A 20,207-nucleotide genomic window follows, 5' to 3' on the forward strand; every position below is an offset into this window, starting at 1 on the left:
AATTGAAGATTCTATTTTAAATTTTAATATAGGTCACAATGTGTGTTTTTAATGTTTTTTAAAAATTTTTATCATATTAATTGTCTATGGATTATTTATTAAATATGCAGATCTCATGTTTATGTTAATGTCTATGATATATTGTTGTTTTTTTATATTTGCTGGATGAAATTTTGTGGACTATGTTATTTTATCATAATATGTGGTTAGATTTGTTGCGAGGAAAGTTGACGCCATAAATGTGTTTTTAAGAAATATTTAGGGAGGTTCCAATGACACCACTTACCTAATTAATTTGGACCTTTAAAAGGGACTTCTTTCCTGGATCATTCACTCTTGAAAAAGCCGGTGTGTGTGAACCGGCGAAACGCGTTGAGGCTTTTTGATCCAGCAGGGCATCCGTAGGTGGAGGGGAGTGTCGTCAGGCGGAGATCCTTTGACGTATCCAACTCACAGGTGCCGATTACCCGGGAGTTTCAAATAGACGCCGGAAATAATTTGACCGCTACTAAGACGCTACGCCTGAACCTGGAGTGTCCTGAGCTTGTCTATGAACTATTGCTTTTTATTATCTTACATCTTGTAAGTGCATTTCTATGTGTGTGCAGATTTGGATGCTAATAAATTCTACCTTGAGTCGAGTTGCGCTGTCCCTTTTTGTCTTCATACCGCAGAAGATACATGAGCTTGCAATTTCTGTATGCAAATATACTCCTCCAGAGAGGAACCGCAGGGCACTGGATGCGACACCATAGAGGCTTGGGACGTTAAAGGAGAAAGCTGTGGCAGTGCCTTAACAGCATCATCCTGGGAGACATGAAGTTCAAACCAATCTGTACATTCAATAGCATTTGCTAAACCAGAGGTACAGAAAAAATACATGTTTAAACTAATTCTTAGGTGCGCAAGACTCTACCAAAGAAAATCTTTATTTCTTTAGAAATGTAATCTATTGAAGGACAGATGTGCTAATAAAACAGAATGTACCTCCAGAGCCAATACACCTTATTGATGATACAAACTCTTATAATAAAAACAATTTTATTAAACCGAGTTCCCAGTCCATATGATCCATACTGGAACCTTATGTTAAATTTTATTGATACACGGGCACTCCTTTATGTACTGTCTATAGCTGCTTACATTTTACAACTGCAGCGCTTAGAAGTTGAGAGAGAGATCTATGTGGAGCGCTCATTACTTAGCAATGCCATCTCAATCAGACAAACAATGACTCCGCTCCGTTGTCAGTCCGGAGAACAAGGTGGAGTCCATAAACAGAAACCCGGTAAGGTCTAAAAATGGCGCCGCTCCGCTTCCGAGAAGAAGGGGGCGGGCCAAAAATCAGCATGGCGTGAATCGCTTCACTCCGTCAAAAGTATAAAAAAAACATGACCAAAATCTCCTCTAAACACACGAGGAGTTCCTGCAGCAAAAAACACTTCCATACGCTAGGCTGGAATAGAACTACGTCTTCCCAGTGTGTAATTGACATCGCTGACTTCCGAACAGCTTGACATGTCTCCAGCCCCATAGGAATGGCGCCATTTAAGAAAAACGCGCTCTTCTAACAGTCGCCTACAACTAAAAAAAGTTAACTTAACATAAGGGACCCAGTGGGGCTGCCAAACATACAAGCGATACCTAAATCATGCAGCAGGAAGGATTAAGGAATTAACCCCTAAAGACTTTCTTACACTTATCTCAAAAGAAATAAGATTCCCATGGAACTGTAACCATAAGAGTACCATGGATAGATTGTAAAACTTTAAAAAAGTTAATAAAATGACTTAAAAATTACAATTTGAACTCCATAGACATTTAATCCCTTCCATGAAGTGGATTAACCCCTAAGTCTCCAGTCACATGCAATTAAAGTGCCTGTACACTGCCATACCTATCCTTCATAAGGATATTTGTCCCACATTAAGCGCATACAGGGCACGTAACCCCTTCAGTGCCAGCTTTCTATCCCCAGAAGACAAAAAGGCTACCAGCAGTCTGGTCGTCCGGCAGGAGGACGATTTACAAAGCTTGAGAGGATGCCACACCTCACAGAGACCTGTAACCAAAGAAAGGTAAACCTACTCATACTTTCTATACCAGGGCAGCAACATGCTAGCAAAACGCAGTGAAGCCTCCTCCACAAGTTCCTTACTGCTTTAAAGCCACCACTGCCCTACTGAAGAGACTAACCTGGAGTACAGCTACACCCAGCACATAAGGGAAGATCAGAGCAAGCTTGCCCAGGCTTCCAAAATAAAAAAAAAACTCTTGATAGAAGAATCATTAACAGACACCTAAACATTTACCTCCTCCTTGCACCTAAGGCAAAGAGAATGACTGGGGTTTGTGGGAAGGGAAGTGACACTTAACATCTTTGCTGTGGTGCTCTTTGCCTCCTCTTGTTGGCCCGGAGTGATATTCCCAACAGTAATTGATGATCCCGTGGACTCACTGTGTCATTAGAAAGAAAGTGATCCTGTATCCTTGCAATACCCGTTCTAGGACACAGGAATCTGAAATAGTGCACCTAAATCTCCCAATCTGCTCCCCACTGGAAGAGAATCCTGACAGGGGACACACCATCATACTGACTTGAAAGTGAGAGTGGACTTCTCTGTCTGCTTAGCCTAAGACCAGGAGGAGCTGGGCCTACATGAAATCTTGGAAGCAACTGAAATGGAGGGAAAAGAAAAGTATTTTTGAGATCTAGAGTGCCAAAAGGAAGAAAAATGTTACACGACCAGCTTTTGTCAATGGATTTATCCTGTGGCACAAAAGGATTTTACCTTGGAAGGGTAGAGATTGAAGTCTTCTTTATGACACAATATCAGTTGACCAAGGGTTTAGCCATAAGACACATTTAGCTAAAACAGCCTTAAAGGAAACCATTTCAACAAAATCTGTTAGTTAATAAAACAAGGTTATCACACCAGACAGACATAGCTGCAGCCATACAGGCCATGCTGACATTGGGGCAAAACAGAAAGCTGAAAGGAATCTCTATGGAAGTCAGGCAAAAGCAGCTATTTCACATGACAAAAATTAAGATAAAGAAGCTATTTGTAAACATTTAATACACTCCAGTAGGTAACATGGATCACTGGGAATATACATTAAAGAGGAAAAAATGGTATGTGAAGCTGCAATTAGCGGGCCTTCTAATTACCAAAAAGCAATGGCAAAACCCTGCATGTCTGCTATTTCTGAACAAAGGCGATCCCAGAAAAGTTTTTACAACCATTTGTATAATGACTGCGCACGGAGTATGTAAATAATGTCAGTGGGAAACCCAAAGTTTCTAAAAAAGTTAACTTTTTTTTTTTTTTTTAATATGATCACATTTGGCAGTGAAACGGTGGCATGAAATACATCAAAATTGTGCCTAAATCAATACCTTGGGTTGTCTACTAAAGAAAAATATATCGTTTTGATAGGTAAATTAAAAAAAAAAAAAGAAAAAGGCACTTTTTTATGTTTAAATGGAGCAACAGAAAAAATGCTAAAATAGTCTGGCAATTTTCTCTAAAATTCCCGATCCTGAAGGGGTTAATATCTGCAGTGAGTTTGGGATAATCACATTAAACTCAAAATGTAATTCCAAATAAAATATTTAACTTAGAACAACGTTAAAACATGCATTGCTTATTTATTTTGCCTGTAACATACTTCTTGGTGAATACGAGAAAAACTAAAATTAACAAACAACTTACAGCCTATGGGAAATGAGAACACCACCATAAACTGATTTAGTATTGCTGATGACTAGTTTGCTTGTTTACTTGTATTTTTTCAAAGTCTCTTTACAAGCTCAGTTCATGATGTGTGCCATTAACCCTTTCCTCTGATTTTGTGTCAGAGTTTAAGTAACATATTTATAATGTTCATAGAATTAAGATGCACCAAACGCTAATGCTTCATAACATCTATGTGTAAATTACAAATAAGACGACACTAAGAAACTACAGTATGAGCCCACCTATACATGTATTGCAAAACATAAATTACACATGCCCCAATCAATATTAGTATAAAAAAACAAAATGTATGATTACCTGATAAATTTCTTTCTCTTGTGGTGTATCCAGTCCACGGGTTCATCCATTACTTGTGGGATATTCTCCTTCCCAACAGGAAGTTGCAAGAGGACACCCACAGCAGAGCTGTCTATATAGCTCCTCCCCTAACTGCCACCCCCAGTCATTCGACCGAAGACAAGAAAGAAAAAAGGAGAAACTATAGGGTGCAGTGGTGACTGTAGTTTAAAAATAAAAAACACATGCCTTAAAATGACAGGGCGGGCCGTGGACTGGATACACCACAAGAGAAAGAAATTGATCAGGTAATCATAAATTTTGTTTTCTCTTGTAAGGTGTATCCAGTCCACGGGTTCATCCATTACTTGTGGGATACCAATACCAAAGCTTTAGGGCACGGATGAAGGGAGGGGCAAGGCAGGTATTTAAACGTAAGGCACCACTGCCTGTAAGACCTTTCTCCCAAAAATAGCCTCCGAAGAAGCAAAAGTATCAAATTTGGAAAATTTGGAAAAAGTATGAAGCGAAGACCAAGTTGCCGCCTTACAAATCTGTTCAACAGAGGCCTCATTTTTAAAAGCCCATGTGGAAGCTACCGCTCTAGTAGAATGAGCTGTAATTCTTTCAGGGCTGCTGGACAGCAGTCTCATAAGCCAAACGGATTATGCTCCTTAGCCAAAAAGAAAGAGAAGTTGCCGAAGCCTTTTGGCCTCTCCTCTTTCCAGAGTAGACAACAAACAATGCAGATGTTTGACGAAACTCCTTAGTAGCTTGCAAATAAAACTTTAAAGCACGAACCACGTCAAGATTGTGTAACAGACGTTCCTTCCTTGAAGAAGGATTAGGACACAGTGATGGAAAAACAATTTCCTGATTGATATTCCTATTAGATACTACCTTAGGAAGAAACCCAGGTTTGGTACGCAAAACTACCTTATCTGCATGGAAGATCAGATAAGGGGAATCACACTGCAAGGCAGATAACTCTGAAACTCTTCGAGCCGAAGAGATAGCTACTAAAAACAGAACTTTCCAAGATAACAGCTTGATATCTATGGAATGCAAGGGTTCAAACGGAACCCCTTGAAGAACCTTAAGAACTAAATTTAAACTCCATGGCGGAGCAACAGGTTTAAACACAGGCCTGATTCTAACCAAAGCCTGACAAAACGCCTGAACGTCTGGAACATCAGCCAGGCGCTTTTGTAAAAGAATAGACAGAGCAGAAATCTGTAACTTTAAGGAACTAGCCGATAATCCCTTTTTCAATCCATCTTGGAGAAAAGATAGTATCCTAGGAATCCTGACCTTACTCCACAAGTAACCCTTGGATTCACACCAATGAAGATATTTACACCATATCTTATGATAGATTTTCCTGGTGACAGGCTTTCGAGCCTGAATCAAGGTATCAATGACCTACTCGGAGAAACCACGCTTTGATAAAATCAAGCGTTCAATCTCCAAGCAGTCAGACGCAGAGAAACTAGATTTGGATGTTTGAATGGACCTTGGATTCCGATGTTTATCGGAAGGAGGGCTTCCTCCTGAGTCCACGAACCCTGAGCCTTCAGGGAGTTCCAGACTGCGCCCCAGCCCAGAAGGCTGGCATCTGTCGTCACTATAGTCCACTCTGGCCTGCGGAAACTCATTCCCCTGGACAGATGGACTCGAGATAACCACCAGAGAAGAGAATCCCTGGTCTCTTGATCCAGATCTAACAGAGGAGACAAATCTGTGTAGTCCCCATTCCACTGGTTGAGCATGCAAAGTTGCAGTGGTCCGAGATGTAGGCGGGCAAATGGAACTATGTCCATTGCCGCTAGCATTAGGCCGATCATTTCCATACACTGAGCCACTGACGGCCGAGAAGTGGAATGAAGAGCACGGCAAGAGGTTAGAAGCTTTGATATCCTGACCTGTCAGAAAAATTTTAATTTCTACTGAATCTATTAGAGTTCCTAGGAAGGAAACTCTTGTGAGAGGAGAGAGAACTCTTTTCTATGTTCACTTTCCACCCATGAGACCTCAGAAAGGCCAGAACAATGTCTGTATGGGACTTGGCGATTTGAAGAGTCGACCCCTGAATCAGAATATCGTCTAGGTAAGGGGCTACCGCTATGCCCCGCGGCCTTAGAACCGCCAGAAGGGACCCTAGAACCTTCGTAAAGATTCTTGGTGCCGTGGCTAACCCGAAGGGAAGAGCCACAAACTGGTAATGCCTGTCTAGGAAGGCTAACCTGAGGAACTGATGATGATCTCTGTGAATCGGAATGTGGAGATAAGCATCCTTTAAGTCCACTGTAGTCATATATTGACCCTCCTGGATCATAGGGAGGATGGTTCGGATTGTCTCCATCTTGAAGGATGGGACCCTGAGAAATTTGTTTAGGATCTTGAGATCCAAGATAAGTCTGAAAGTTCCCTCTTTTTTGGGAACTATAAACAGGTTTGAATAGAAACCCAGCCCCTTTTCTTCTCTTGGAACTGGGTGGATCACTCCCATAACCAGTAGGTCTTGAATGCAATGTAAGAATGCCTCTCTTTTTATCTGGTTTACAGATAGTTGTGAGAGATGAAATCTCCCCTTTGGAGATGACCCTTTGAATTCCAGAAGATATCGTGGGAAACAATCTCTAGCGCCCAGGGATCCTGGACATCTCTTGCCCAAGCCTGGGCGAAGAGAGAAAGTCTGCCCCCCACTAGATCCGGTCCCGGATCGGGGGCTATTCTTCCATGCTGTCTTAGAGGCAGCCGCAGGTTTCTTGGCCTGCTTCCCCTTGTTCCAAGCCTGGTTAGGTCTCCAGACTGGTTTGGACTGGACGAAATTTCCCTCTTGTTTTGCATTAGAGGAAGTTGAAGCTGCGCCACTCTTGAAGTTTCGAAAAGAACGAAAATTATTCTGTTTGGTCCTTAACTTATTGGACCTATCCTGAGGAAGGGCGTGACCTTTTCCTCCAGTAATATCAGAAATGATCTCCTTCAGACCAGGCCCGAATAGGGTCTGTCCCTTGAAGGGGATGTTAAGAAGTTTAGACTTTGAAGTAACATCTGCTGACCAGGACTTAAGCCATAGCGCCCTACGCGCCAAAATGGCAAAACCTGAATTCTTAGCCGTTAGTTTGGTTAACTGAAAAACGGCGTCATAAATAAAGGAATTAGCCAGCTTAAGAGCTTTAATCCTGTCTAGAATAACGTCTAACGGGGTCTCTACCTGCAGAGCCTCCTCAAGAGACTCGAACCAAAAAGCCGCTGCAGCAGTAACTGGGGCTATGCATGCAAGAGGCTGGAGAATAAAACCTTGATGTATAAAAATTTTATTAAGGAGACCCTCCAATTTTTTATTCATAGGATCTAAGAAAGCACAACTGTCCTCTACGGGGATAGTTGTACGCTTAGCTAGGGTAGAGACTGCTACCTCCACCTTAGGGACCGTCTGCCACGAGTCCCGCATGGCGGCATCTATGGGAAACATCTTTTTGAAAGCAGGAGGGGGAGAGAACGGCACACCTGGTCTATCCCATTCCTTAGTAATAATTTCCGAAAATCTCTTTGGGACTGGAAAAACATCAGTGTAAACAGGCACTGCAAAGTATTTGTCCATTTTACACAATTTCTCTGGAACCACAATGGGGTCACAGCCATCCAGAGTCGCTAAAACCTCCCTAAGCAATAAGCGGAGGTGTTCCATCTTAAATTTAAACGCTGTCATTTCAGAATCAGACTGAAGTAACGCCTTCCCTGAGTCTGAAATGTCACCCACAGATAGAAGCTCACCTGCCTCGGCTTCACAGAGAGAGGCAGCACCTTGCAATATAAAATATCTTTATTTCCACATACTGGAATAAAACAGTGACATTTCGGGTACAAGACCCTTTAATCATATAATGCTCAAATACACTGTTCAATCCTTATATAGGCCTACCTGCACACAGGTGTTCAATTAGCACCTCTTGACAACCCCACCTAGTGGTTACTTATTTTATTACATCAAACATTAGAATTCTGCATTCTTATTACACCTTAGTGCAGGATGGCAGTTAAAATCAATACAAAAATATATATATATACATAGCAATGGTTCATACAGATATCGATATTGACATAATATCATTACAACATACTAGTAGAAAACCCCAATGCAGCAAATGGTCTTTTACATTATCAGAGTTTTCACCCCAGGAGCACAGTTAAGTCATTACCCAGAAGTCAGTTCCTGAGGGTACAACGTATTGTATCAGAAAAGGATAGACTACATAATAGATTACACAATATGGCAAAAAAATTTGAGGATAGAGGTTACCCTGTAGTGCTGGTTCAGAAGGAATTAGCTAAAGTCCAATTTAGAAAAGATCCAACTCCAAGAAAGGAGGATAAACGAATGGTAGTAGTTATGGATCACAATAATCATGTTGGTGAGATCATGAGTGTATTAAAAAAACACTGGCGTATCCTACAGGGTTGCCATCCAGGAGTTGCTGAATTTGCATTACCCCCTATGCCTGCCTATAGAAGGGGGAGAAATCTCAGAGACGAGCTGGTACACACTGATATTGGAAGTGCAAATAAAAAACATCAAAGTTATATATCAGGTAAAAACTATGGTTGCTATACCTGTTTGGGAAGTGGCAACCGCAATTCGATGATTAAAGGCCCACACTTTGTACATCCTCTCACTGGTAGAAAATTTCAAATAAAAGGTTTTTTTTTACATGTGATACTGCTTTTGCTATCTATCTTATAAAATGCCCATGTGGAAAGATTTACATTGGGGAGACGACCCGTCGTGTCCGTGATAGGATAGTACAACACAAGAGCAATATCAGATGTGGAAATTTAGAGGCACCAGTGTCAGGTCACTTTATTCAATGTGGTCATAATATTAGTCAGGTACGTTTTCAAATCATTGATGCAGTGCCACGTCCCAGACGGGGGGGGGGGGGGGGGTAATAGAGAGTTAATCCTTAAAAAGAAGGAAGCATTTTGGATATATAAACTCAATGCTATGCAACCTCTGGGTCTAAATAAAGAATTGGACTATACTCTATTTTTGTAGTCTTACAAGTTTATAAATTGCTGCATTGGGGTTTTCTACTAGTATGTTGTAATGATATGTCAATATCGATATCTGTATGAACCATTGCTATGTATATATATATATATTTTTTTGTATTGATTTTAACTTCCATCCTGCACTAAGGTGTAATAAGAATGCAGAATTCTAATGTTTGATGTAATAAAAACATAATTTATGCTTACCTGATAAATTTATTTCTCTTGTAGTGTATTCAGTCCACGGGTCATCCATTACTTATGGGATATATTCCCTTCCCAACAGGAAGTTGCAAGAGGATCACCCAAAGCAGAGCTGCTATATAGCTCCTCCCCTCACATGTCATATCCAGTCATTCGACCGAAACAAGACAAGAAAGGAGAAACCATAGGGTGCAGTGGTGACTGAAGTTTTAATTAAAAACAGAATTTATGCTTACCTGATAAATTACTTTCTCCAACGGTGTGTCCGGTCCACGGCGTCATCCTTACTTGTGGGATATTCTCTTCCCCAACAGGAAATGGCAAAGAGCCCAGCAAAGCTGGTCATATGATCCCTCCTAGGCTCCGCCTACCCCAGTCATTCGACCGACGTACAGGAGGAAATATGCATAGGAGAAACCATATGATACCGTGGTGACTGTAGTTAGAGAAAATAATTCATCAGACCTGATTAAAAAAACCAGGGCGGGCCGTGGACCGGACACACCGTTGGAGAAAGTAATTTATCAGGTAAGCATAAATTTTGTTTTCTCCAACATAGGTGTGTCCGGTCCACGGCGTCATCCTTACTTGTGGGAACCAATACCAAAGCTTTAGGACACGGATGAAGGGAGGGAGCAAATCAGGTCACCTAAATGGAAGGCACCACGGCTTGCAAAACCTTTCTCCCAAAAATAGCCTCTGAAGAAGCAAAAGTATCAAATTTGTAAAATTTGGTAAAAGTGTGCAGTGAAGACCAAGTCGCTGCCTTACAAATCTGGTCAACAGAAGCCTCGTTCTTGAAGGCCCATGTGGAAGCCACAGCCCTAGTGGAGTGAGCTGTGATTCTTTCAGGAGGCTGCCGTCCAGCAGTCTCATAAGCCAAACGGATAATGCTTTTAAGCCAAAAGGAAAGAGAGGTAGAAGTTGCTTTTTGACCTCTCCTTTTACCAGAATAGACAACAAACAAAGAAGAAGTTTGTCTGAAATCTTTAGTGGCCTCTAAATAGAATTTTAGAGCACGGACTACGTCCAAATTGTGTAACAAACGTTCCTTCTTTGAAACTGGATTCGGGCACAAAGAAGGTACAACTATCTCCTGGTTAATATTCTTGTTGGAAACAACTTTCGGAAGAAAACCAGGCTTAGTACGTAAAACCACCTTATCTGCATGGAACACCAGATAGGGCGGAGAACACTGCAGCGCAGATAACTCAGAAACTCTTCTAGCAGAAGAAATTGCAACCAAAAACAAAACTTTCCAAGATAATAACTTAATATCTACAGAATGTAAGGGTTCAAACGGAGCCCCTTGAAGAACTGAAAGAACTAGATTAAGACTCCAGGGAGGAGTCAAAGGTCTGTAAACAGGCTTGATTCTAACCAGAGCCTGAACAAACGCTTGAACGTCTGGCACAGCTGCCAGCCTTTTGTGAAGTAAAACAGATAACGCAGAAATCTGTCCCTTCAGAGAACTTGCAGATAATCCCTTCTCCAAACCCTCTTGTAGAAAGGATAAAATCCTAGGAATTTTTATCTTGTTCCACGGGAATCCTTTAGATTCACACCAACAGATATATTTTTTCCATATCTTATGGTAAATTTTTCTAGTCACAGGCTTTCTAGCCTGAATCAGAGTATCAATTACAGAATCTGAAAACCCACGCTTTGATAAAATCAAGCGTTCAATCTCCAAGCAGTCAGTTGGAGAGAAACCAGATTCGGATGTTCGAATGGACCTTGAACAAGAAGGTCCTGTCTCAAAGGTAGCTTCCATGGTGGAGCCGATGACATATTCACCAGGTCTGCATACCAAGTCCTGCGTGGCCACGCAGGAGCTATCAAGATCACTGAAGCCCTCTCCTGGTTGATCCTGGCTACCAGCCTGGGAATGAGAGGAAACGGTGGGAAAACATAAGCTAGGTTGAAGGTCCAAGGTGCTACTAGTGCATCCACTAGAGTCGCCTTGGGATCCCTGGATCTGGACCCGTAACAAGGAACCTTGAAGTTCTGACGAGACGCCATCAGATCCATGTCTGGAATGCCCCATAACTGAGTTATTTGGGCAAAGATTTCCAGGTGGAGTTCCCACTCCCCCGGATGGAATGTCTGACGACTCAGAAAATCCGCTTCCCAATTTTCCACTCCTGGAATGTGGATTGCAGACAAGTGGCAGGAGTGATCCTCCGCCCATTGAATTATCTTGGTCACTTCCTCCATCGCCAGGGAACTCCTTGTTCCCCCCTGATGGTTGATATATGCAACTGTCGTCATGTTGTCTGATTGAAACCTTATGAATTTGGCCTTTGCTAGATGAGGCCAAGCTTTGAGAGCATTGAATATCGCTCTCAGTTCCAGAATGTTTATCGGGAGAAGAGATTCTTCCCGAGACCATAGACCCTGAGCTTTCAGGGGTTCCCAGACCGCGCCCCAGCCCACCAGACTGGCGTCGGTCGTGACTATGACCCACTCTGGTCTGCGGAAGCTCATTCCCTGTGACAGGTTGTCCAGGATTAGCCACCAACGGAGTGAATCTCTGGTCCTTTGATCTACTTGAATCGTCGGAGACAAGTCTGTATAATCCCCATTCCACTGTCTGAGCATGCACAGTTGTAATGGTCTTAGATGAATTCGTGCAAAAGGAACTATGTCCATTGCTGCAACCATCAATCCTATTACTTCCATGCACTGCGCTATGGAAGGACGAAGAACAGAATGAAGAACTTGACAAGAGCTTAGAAGTTTTGATTTTCTGACCTCTGTCAGAAAAATTCTCATTTCTAAGGAGTCTATGATTGTTCCCAAGAAGGGAACTCTTGTTGACGGGGAAAGAGAACTTTTTTTCTATGTTTACTTTCCATCCGTGAGATCTGAGAAAGGCTAGGACGATGTCCGTATGAGCCTTTGCTTTTGACAGAGACGACGCTTGAATCAGGATGTCGTCCAAGTACGGTACTACTGCAATGCCCCTTGGTCTTAGAACCGCTAGAAGGGACCCTAGTACCTTTGTGAAAATTCTCGGAGCAGTGGCTAATCCGAATGGAAGTGCCACAAACTGGTAATGCTTGTCCAGAAAAGCGAACCTTAGGAACTGATGATGTTCCTTGTGGATAGGAATATGGAGGTACGCATCCTTTAAATCCACCATGGTCATAAATTGACCTTCCTGGATGGTAGGAAGGATCGTTCGAATGGTTTCCATTTTGAACGATGGAACCCTGAGAAATTTGTTTAGGATCTTGAGATCTAGAATTGGTCTGAATGTTCCCTCTTTTTTGGGAACTATGAACAGGTTGGAGTAAAACCCCATCCCTTGTTCTCTTATTGGAACTGGATGAATTACTCCCATCCTTATCAGGTCTTCTACACAATGTAAGAATGCCTGTCTTTTTATTTGGTTTGAAGATAATTGAGACCTGTGGAACCTTCCCCTTGGGGGTAGTTCCTTGAATTCCAGGAGATAACCTTGAGAAACTATTTCTAGTGCCCAAGGATCCTGAACATCTCTTGCCCAGGCCTCAGCAAAGAAAGAAATTCTGCCCCCCACCAGATCCGGTCCCGGATCGGGGGCCATTCCTTCATGCTGTTTTGGTAGCAGTGGCAGGCTTCTTGGCCTGCTTACCCTTGTTCCAGCCTTGCATCGGTCTCCAGGCTGGTTTGGGTTGAGAAGTATTACCCTCTTGCTTAGAGGATGTAGAAGTAGAGGCTGGTCCGTTTCTGCGAAAGGGACGAAAATTAGGCTTATTTCTAGCCTTAAAAGACCTATCCTGAGGAAGGGCGTGGCCCTTTCCTCCGGTGATGTCTGAAATAATCTCTTTCAAATCAGGACCAAAACAGTGTTTTGCCCTTGAAAGGGATGTTAAGCAATTTTGTCTTGGAAGACACATCCGCTGACCAAGACTTTAGCCAGAGCGCTCTGCGCGCCACGATAGCAAACCCTGAATTTTTCGCCGCTAATCTCGCTAATTGCAAAGCGGCATCTAGAATAAGAGAGTTAGCCAATTTAAGTGCATGAACTCTGTCCATAACCTCCTCTTATGAAGATTCTTTATTGAGCGACTTTTCTAGTTCTTCGAACCAGAAACACGGTGCCGTAGTGACAGGAACAATGCATGAAATTGGTTGAAGAAGGTAACCTTGCTGAACAAACATTTTTTTAAGCAAACCCTCTAATTTTTTATCCATAGGATCTTTAAAAGCACAACTATCTTCTATGGGAATAGTAGTGCGTTTGTTTAGAGTAGAGACCGCCCCCTCGACCTTAGGGACTGTCTGCCATAAGTCCTTTCTGGGGTCGACTATAGGAAATAATTTCTTAAATATAGGGGGAGGCACAAAAGGTATGCCGGGCCTTTCCCATTCCTTGTTTACTATGTCCGCCACCCGCTTGGGTATAGGAAAAACATCGGGGGGCACCGGAACCTCTAGGAACTTGCCCATCTTACATAATTTCTCTGGAATGACCAAATTGTCACAATCATCCAGAGTAGATAATACCTCCTTAAGCAGTGCGCGGAGATGTTCTAATTTAAATTTAAATGTTACAACATCAGGTTCAGCTTGTTGAGAAATTTTTCCTGAATCTGAAATTTCTCCCTCAGACAAAACCTCCCTCCTGGCCCCTTCAGATTGGTGTGAGGGTATGTCAGAAGCGTTATCATCAGCGTCCTCTTGCTCTTCAGTGTTTAAAACAGAGCAATCGCGCTTTCTTTGATAAGTAGGCATTTTAGATAAAATATTTGCAATAGAATTATCCATAACAGCCGTTAATTGTTGCATAGTAATAAGTATTGGCGCACTAGATGTACTAGGGGCCTCTTGTGTGGGCAAAACTGGTGTAGACACAGAAGGGGGTGATGCAGTACCATGCTTACTCCCCTCATCTGAAGAATCATCTTGGGCACTATTATTATCTGTGGCATCATTGTCCCTACTTTGTTTGGACACCATGTCACAATTATCACATATATTTAAATGGGGAGACACATTGGCTTTCATACATATAGAACATCGTTTATCTGATGGTTCAGACATGTTAAACAGGCTTAAACTTGTCAACAAAGCACAAAAAACGTTTTAAAATAAAACCGTTACTGTCACTTTAAATTTTAAACAGAACACACTTTATTACTGAATATGCGAAAAAGTATGAAGCAATTGTTCAAAATTCACCAAAATTTCACCACAGTGTCTTAAAGCCTTAAAAGTATTGCACACCAAATTTGAAAGCTTTAACCCTTAAAATAACGGAACCGGAGCCGTTTTTACATTTAACCCCTATACAGTCCCAGGAATCTGCTTTGCTGAGACCCAACCAAGCCCAGAGGGGAATACGATACCAAATGACGCCTTCTATAAGCTTTTTCAGTGGATCTTAGCTCCTCACACATGCATCTGCATGCCTTGCCTTCCAAAAACAACTGCGCATTAGTGGCGCGAAAATGAGGCTCTGCCTATGACTAGAGAAGGCCCCCATCTGAAAAAGGTGTCCATACAGTGCCTGCCGTTTTTTAACAACAATCCCCAAGATTATAATAACTATAAAGCGCTATAATCTGTCAAATATGCTTAGCAAGTAATCGTTTTAGCCCAGAAAAATGTCTACCAGTTTTTTAAGCCCTTATAAAGCCCTTATTCTTATACTTAATCTAAGAAAATGGCTTACCGGTCCCCATAGGGAAAATGACAGCCTTCCAGCATTACCAAGTCGTGTTAGAAATGTGGCCATCATACCTCAGGCAGAAAAGTCTGCCAACTGCTTCCCCCAACTGAAGTTACTTCATCTCAACAGTCCTGTGTGGAAACAGCAATCGATTTTAGTAACGTTTGCTAAAATCATCTTCCTCTCACAAACAGAAATCTTCTTCTCTTTTCTGTTTCAGAGTAAATAGTACATACCAGCACTATTTTAAAATAACAAACACTTGATTGAAGAATAAAAACTACATTTAAACACCAAAAAACTCTTAGCCATCTCCGTGGAGATGTTGCCTGTGCAACGGCAAAGAGAATGACTGGGGTAGGCGGAGCCTAGGAGGGATCATATGACCAGCTTTGCTGGGCTCTTTGCCATTTCCTGTTGGGGAAGAGAATATCCCACAAGTAAGGATGACGCCGTGGACCGGACACACCTATGTTGGAGAAATTTAGATCTGCCTTAAAAAAGACAGGGCGGGCCGTGGACTGAATACACTACAAGAGAAATAAATTTATCAGGTAAGCATAAATTATGTTTTCTCTTGTTAAGTGTATTCAGTCCACGGGTCATCCATTACTTATGGGATACCAATACCAAAGCTAAAGTACACGGATGATGGGAGGGAAAAGGCAGGCACTTAAACGGAAGGAACCACTGCCTGTAGAACCTTTCTCCCAAAAACAGCCTCCGAAGAAGCAAAAGTGTCAAATTTGTAGAATTTTGAAAAGGTGTGAAGCGAAGACCAAGTCGCAGCCTTGCAAATCTGTTCAACAGAGGCCTCATTCTTAAAGGCCCAGGTGGAAGCCACAGCTCTAGTGGAATGAGCTGTAATTCTTTCAGGGGGCTGCTGTCCAGCAGTCTCATAGGCTAAACGTATTATGCTACGAAGCCAAAAAGAGAGAGAGGTTGCCGAAGCTTTTTGACCTCTCCTCTGTCCAGAGTAAACGACAAACAGGGAAGAAGTTTGACGAAATTCTTTAGTTGCCTGTAAATAGAACTTCAGGGCACGGACTACGTCCAAAAGTCGTTCCTTCTTTGAAGAAGGATTAGGACATAACGATGGAACAACAATCTCCTGATTGATATTCCTGTTAGAAACTACCTTAGGTAAAAACCCAGGTTTAGTACGCAGAACTACCTTGTCTGAATGGAAAATCAGATAAGGAGAATCACAATGTAAGGCAGATAACTCAGAGACTCTTCGAGCCGAGGAGATAGCCATCAAAAATAGAACTTTCCAAGATAAAAGCTTAATATCAATGGAATGAAGGGGTTCAAACGGAACACCTTGAAGAACTTTAAGAACCAAGTTTAAGCTCCACGGAGGAGCAACAGTCTTATACACAGGTTTAATTCTAGCCAAAGCCTGACAAAAAGCCTGGACGTCTGGATTTTCTGCCAGACGTTTGTGAAAAAGAATAGAGAGAGCAGAAATCTGTCCCTTTAACGAACTAGCAGATAGACCCTTTTCTAAACCCTCTTGTAGAAAAGACAATATCCTAGGAATCCTAACCTTACTCCATGAGTAATTCTTGGATTCGCACCAATATAAAACATAATTTATGCTTACCTGATAAATTCCTTTCTCCTGTAGTGTGGTCAGTCCACGGGTCATCATTACTTCTGGGATATTAACTCCTCCCCAACAGGAAGTGCAAGAGGATCACCCAGCAGAGCTGCTATATAGCTCCTCCCCTCTACGTCACACCCAGTCATTCGACCGAGAACCAACGAAAAAGGAGAAGCCAAAGGGTGCAGTGGTGACTGGAGTATAATTTAAAAATTTAGACCTGCCATAAAAACAGGGCGGGCCGTGGACTGACCACACTACAGGAGAAAGGAATTTATCAGGTAAGCATACATTATGTTTTCTCCTGTTAAGTGTGGTCAGTCCACGGGTCATCATTACTTCTGGGATACCAATACCAAAGCTAAAGTACACGGATGACGGGAGGGACAGGCAGGATCTTTATACGGAAGGGACCACTGCCTGAAGAACCTTTCTCCCAAAAACAGCCTCCGAAAAAGCAAAAGTGTCAAATTTGTAAAATTTGGAAAAAGTATGAAGAGAAGACCAAGTTGCAGCCTTGCAAATCTGTTCAACAGAAGCCTCATTCTTAAAGGCCCAAGTGGAAGCCACAGCTCTAGTAGAATGAGCTGTAATTCTTTCAGGAGGCTGCTGTCCAGCAGTCTCATAAGCTAAACGTATTATGCTACGAAGCCAAAAAGAGAGAGAGGTAGCAGAAGCTTTTTGACCTCTCCTCTGACCAGAATAAACGACAAACAGGGAAGACGTTTGTCGAAAATCCTTAGTTGCCTGTAGATAAAATTTCAGGGCACGGACTACATCTAGATTGTGTAGAAGACGTTCCTTCTTCGAAGAAGGATTAGGACACAAAGATGGAACAACAATCTCCTGATTGATATTCCTGTTAGTGACCACCTTAGGTAAGAACCCAGGTTTAGTACGCAGAACTACCTTGTCTGAATGAAAAATCAGATAAGGAGAATCACAATGTAAGGCAGATAACTCAGAGACTCTTCGAGCCGAGGAAATAGCCATTAAAAACAGAACTTTCCAAGATAACAATTTGATATCAATGGAATGAAGGGGTTCAAACGGAACACCCTGTAAAACATTAAGAACTAAGTTCAAACTCCATGGTGGAGCAACAGTTTTAAACACAGGCTTAATCCTGGCCAAAGCCTGACAAAAAGCCTGAACGTCTGGAACCTCAGACAGACGTTTGTGTAAAAGAATGGACAGAGCTGAAATCTGTCCCTTTAAGGAACTAGCGGATAAACCCTTTTCTAAACCTTCTTGTAGAAAAGACAATATCCTAGGAATCCTAACCTTACTCCATGAGTAACTCTTGGATTCGCACCAATATAAGTATTTACGCCATATTTTATGGTAAATCTTTCTGGTAACAGGCTTCCTAGCCTGTATTAAGGTATCAATTACTGACTCAGAAAAACCACGTTTTGATAAAATCAAGCGTTCAATTTCCAAGCAGTCAGCTTCAGAGAAATTAGATTTTGATGTTTGAAGGGACCCTGGATCAGAAGGTCCTGTCTCAGAGGTGGAGACCAAGGTGGACAGGATGACATGTCCACTAGATCTGCATACCAAGTCCTGCGTGGCCACGCAGGCGCTATTAGAATCACTGATACTCTCTCCTGTTTGATTCTGGCAATCAATCGAGGAAGCATCGGGAAGGGTGGAAACACATAAGCCATCCCGAAGGTCCAAGGTGCTGTCAAGGCATCTATCAGGACCGCTCCCGGATCCCTGGATCTGGACCCGTAACAAGGAAGCTTGGCGTTCTGTCGAGACGCCATGAGATCTATCTCTGGTTTGCCCCAACGTCGAAGTATTTGGGCAAAGACCTCCGGATGAAGTTCCCACTCCCCCGGATGAAAAGTCTGACGACTTAGGAAATCCGCCTCCCAGTTCTCCACTCCCGGGATGTGGATTGCTGACAGGTGGCAAGAGTGAGACTCTGCCCAGTGAATTATCTTTGATACTTCCATCATCGCTAGGGAGCTTCTTGTCCCTCCTTGATGGTTGATGTAAGCTACAGTCGTGATGTTGTCCGACTGAAACCTGATGAACCCCCGAGTTGTTAACTGGGGCCAAGCCAGAAGGGCATTGAGAACTGCTCTCAATTCCAGAATGTTTATTGGCAGGAGACTCTCCTCCTGAGTCCATGATCCCTGAGCCTTCAGAGAATTCCAGACAGCGCCCCAACCTAGTAGGCTGGCGTCTGTTGTTACGATTGTCCAATCTGGCCTGCTGAATGGCATCCCCCTGGACAGATGTGGTCGAGAAAGCCACCATAGAAGAGAATTTCTGGTCTCTTGATCCAGATTCAGAGTAGGGGACAAATCTGAGTAATCCCCATTCCACTGACTTAGCATGCACAATTGCAGCGGTCTGAGATGTAGGCGTGCAAAGGGTACTATGTCCATTGCCGCTACCATTAAGCCGATCACCTCCATGCATTGAGCCATTGACGGGTGTTGAATGGAATGAAGGACACGGCATGCATTTTGAAGATTTGTTAACCTGTCTTCTGTCAGGTAGATCTTCATTTCTACAGAATCTATAAGAGTCCCTAAGAAGGGAACTCTTGTGAGTGGAAAGAGAGAACTCTTCTTTTCGTTCACCTTCCATCCATGCGACCTTAGAAATGCCAGTACTAACTCTGGCCTAGATTTAGAGTTCGGCGGTAGCCGTCAAAACCAGCGTTAGAGGCTCCTAACGCTGGTTTTGGCCGCCCGCTGGTATTTGGAGTCAGTGATTAAAGGGTCTAACGCTCACTTTGCAGCCGCGACTTTTCCATACCGCAGATCCCCCTACGCCATTTGCGTAGCCTATCTTTTCAATGGGATCTTTCTAAAGCTGGTATTTAGAGTCGTTTCTGCAGTGAGCGTTAGAGCTCTAACGACAAGATTCCAGCCGCCTGAAAAAAGCAGGAGTTAAGAGCTTTCTGGCTAACGCCGGTTTATAAAGCTCTTAACTACTGTACCCTAAAGTACACTAACACCCATAAACTACCTATGTACCCCTAAACCGAGCTCCCCCCACATCGCCGCCACTCGATTAAAAATTTTAACCCCTAATCTTCCGACCGCCACCTACGTTATACTTATGTACCCCTAATCTGCTGCCCCTAACCCCGCCGACCCCTATATTACATTTATTAACCCCTAATCTGCCCCCCACAACATCCCCGCCAGCTACTTACAATAATTAACCCCTAATCTTCCGACCGCAAAGCGCCGCCACCTACGTTATCCCTATGTACCCCTAATCTGCTGCCCCTAACACCGCCGACCCCTATATTATATTTATTAACCCCTAATCTGCCCCCCTCAACGTCGCCGACACCTACCTACACTTATTAACCCCTAATCTGCCGAGCGGACCTGAGCGCTACTATAATAAAGTTATTAACCCCGAATCCGCCTCACTAACCCTATCATAAATAGTATTAACCCCTAATCTGCCCTCCCTAACATCGCCGACACCTACCTTCAATTATTAACCCCTAATCTGACGACCGGAGCTCACCGCTATTCTAATAAATGTATTAACCCCTAAAGCTAAGTCTAACCCTAACACTAACACCCCCCTAACTTAAATATAATTTTAATCTAACGAAATAAATTAACTCTTATTAAATAAATTAATCCTATTTAAAGCTAAATAC

General features: G+C 42.6%; 1 protein-coding gene across 4 annotated transcripts in view; it reads right to left on the reverse strand.

Moving 5' to 3' along the window:
- Positions 1 to 20,207, reverse strand: part of VRK3 (VRK serine/threonine kinase 3) — a 403,485-nt gene that overhangs the window by 150,050 nt on the left and 233,228 nt on the right. The window lies entirely within an intron of this gene.

Source organism: Bombina bombina, chromosome 1 (genome assembly GCF_027579735.1).
Source record: "Bombina bombina isolate aBomBom1 chromosome 1, aBomBom1.pri, whole genome shotgun sequence".
Lineage (NCBI taxonomy): Eukaryota > Metazoa > Chordata > Amphibia > Anura > Bombinatoridae > Bombina > Bombina bombina.